This window comes from Xyrauchen texanus, chromosome 9, assembly GCF_025860055.1.
Source record: "Xyrauchen texanus isolate HMW12.3.18 chromosome 9, RBS_HiC_50CHRs, whole genome shotgun sequence".
Classification (NCBI taxonomy): Eukaryota; Metazoa; Chordata; class Actinopteri; order Cypriniformes; family Catostomidae; genus Xyrauchen; species Xyrauchen texanus.
In genome coordinates this window covers 48426675-48429174 of record NC_068284.1, presented here as the reverse complement: position 1 = coordinate 48429174, position 2500 = coordinate 48426675, and the positions used below count along the sequence as shown (strand labels likewise).

At 34.4% G+C, this 2500-nt stretch overlaps 1 protein-coding gene across 3 annotated transcripts in view; it reads left to right on the top strand.

Moving 5' to 3' along the window:
* Positions 1–2500, top strand: part of epb41l3b (erythrocyte membrane protein band 4.1-like 3b) — a 54008-nt gene that overhangs the window by 1701 nt on the left and 49807 nt on the right. The gene's annotated exons all lie outside the window — the stretch shown is intronic.

The window sequence follows — 2500 nt, the reverse complement described above, 5'->3', positions numbered from 1 at the left end:
CTTCGTTGTTGTGCGCTCGCAGTGTACGTAGCTTTGTTGTTTTGTCGTTGCAGCTTTAAACCGCTTCATAGATTCAACTGTGCACTGTAGGCAGTTTGCTGAATCGATTTTGCACACTTGCAGTGTAGACCGCTTCATTGATTTGATTAAACATACTTTAAGACTGATTAGTTGTTATAACTTCGCTCTCTTGTAGTGTACACGGGAGTGTATTTATTGAGAGCTCACGGCGTGTCTGATCATACAGATCTGTATATTTGGCATTCCAAGAATCACTTTAAGAATGCAACTGATTGCAAATCAATATTTTGTATTGATCCAGAGATGAGGGCTCTCCTCTACTAGACTGTGTGTGAATGTGGACAGAATAAGTCCGTTCAGGCCGCATTAGAGGATTGAACTGCCTGTTAATGGGGACTGTGACGTACAGGGCTCAGTGTGTATGAAAGCTGCATGTCTTCATTGCTTTGGTCAGTTTAAGCATTTAAGGAGGTTTAACCCATCTGTACCTAATTAGTGGTGTATATAAGTGCAGGATGGGTCGTATGTCACCGTTGTTAAGCTGATTCATACAGTATAGCTTTGATGCATTAGAGCAGAAACTTGTGTACAAATGGGGATATTGAGGGAAAAGTCATTGTGAGTTTTATGTAAGTGATCATAGTGAGGTTTATTTAACAGAAAACGTTCTTTTCTTGTGGTAGTTATTTTTAGAAATAAATGTTCAAAGATTCAAGGCTGATTTTCATTGAAGTAATGCTGGATGTATAAAGATGTTCAGAACGATCTGCTTCTCGGAGAAAGATGGAAAATTATAAGGGAAGAATGTTAAATATATGGGCCTCTGCCAGCATCCTTTCCTCTCATTGTGTGATGTTGAGCAGATCTGTACGGCCGTTTACTCCTTTTGCTGCTGTTGAGTTTGACCTACATTTCTACACAAGACTATTAGAGTTCATGGGATCAGTTTGGCAGATGCAGAATCACATTATTCCAGTTTCTTCTGCTGCTCTGACTGTTTAAATGCGTACATCACCGTCCACACTCATGTATGAGTGCCAGTTTGTCAGTCACAGATTGGATAATATTTCAAAAATACGATTGCAACAACTAGATTTTGACTTTTTTTTTGACACTTGCTCGTGCAAAACTGCCTCAATGCTTGTGTACTTTTTGCCAGAGCATTGCTAGGTGGTTGCTAAGGTGTTCTAAGGGGGGGGTTAGCAATGTGGCTACTGGTCCAAGTAAATAAATAAAATGAAAAATAAAAATCCCACCCTAAATCTCTACGATAGTGATTCTCAAGACGTCCTGGTCCTATTAACTCCAAAAGAAACGAATATGAAATTATATTTTTAATATAGAAAACCAAGCCTGCTTTTAGTGCTATTAAGATATTGTACATTCTGACATGAATATTTATTCATTATCATTACGTTAAAAACATATATATATACATGGTTTCATGTACAAAGCGTTTTTTCAGTATAGAAGTGATATATTGCAAAAAAAATACAATAAAAATGAGTTATATATTTATATATTGCACCATTTTATGCTAATGAGAATTTGAACATTTAATGTGCTTGAGTGTCCTGATGCACAAACAATCTGAACAGTCCAAAAGGCTTTATATATAATTTAATATATTATTTTTGTTAAACCCTTAAAGTATGAATGTGTTTTTAAAGATTTCCTGTTTCAGTGGCATATCTAAAATTAAAGGCTTAAAACTCGAGAAAAAAAAAACTAAAACAAAAAAATCAAGGAGGGTCGAGTGTTTGCTATAATTTTAAGAAAACGTAGATTTTATTTTTTAATGATATAGATTATGATACATCCTGAGACTTTTTCTTATTTTTCTGATTTGACATTATAATATCTCTGGATGTAAATAAGATGGCTCTGAAAAACTGTTTCTGTTTTGTTCTCAATCATGTCGACTGTATCTGAGAATGTTTTTGTGTTGATACGAGAAAGCAATCAAAAGTTCCAACATTACAAATATAATTGATCATAGTGTCCAAAAACATCTCCAAACAAATAAAAGATAATAATTGTACATAAGAACTAATTACACATGCAAACACAACAATGACTAAAGGTTTGCATAGCATGCACACATGATTTTAGTCATGAGATTTCACAGAATGAGTTTCATTCTGTGTCATTTGAGTCATCATTGAGTCTGTGTCGTGTATTTGGCGCCATCTCCTGGTGGTCATATGTAACATTGTGCTTCATGTGGATTATCTAATGATCTATACATCTGATTATCTTGTGTGTGGACTCCATTGAAAGATAATCACAGACTCTAAATAATGATGTGTGATATTCTATATTCCGTTTATTTTTACATGAAGTTATAAGCATAAATGTGGCATATAAGCAACACCAGCATAATTGTCAAAGACATATATTTAGCTGTTACTTACTATATTTTTGTCTGTGAGTAAAACAAATAATCTGGTTGTATTTTACTCTTTAAGATCTTTCCAAC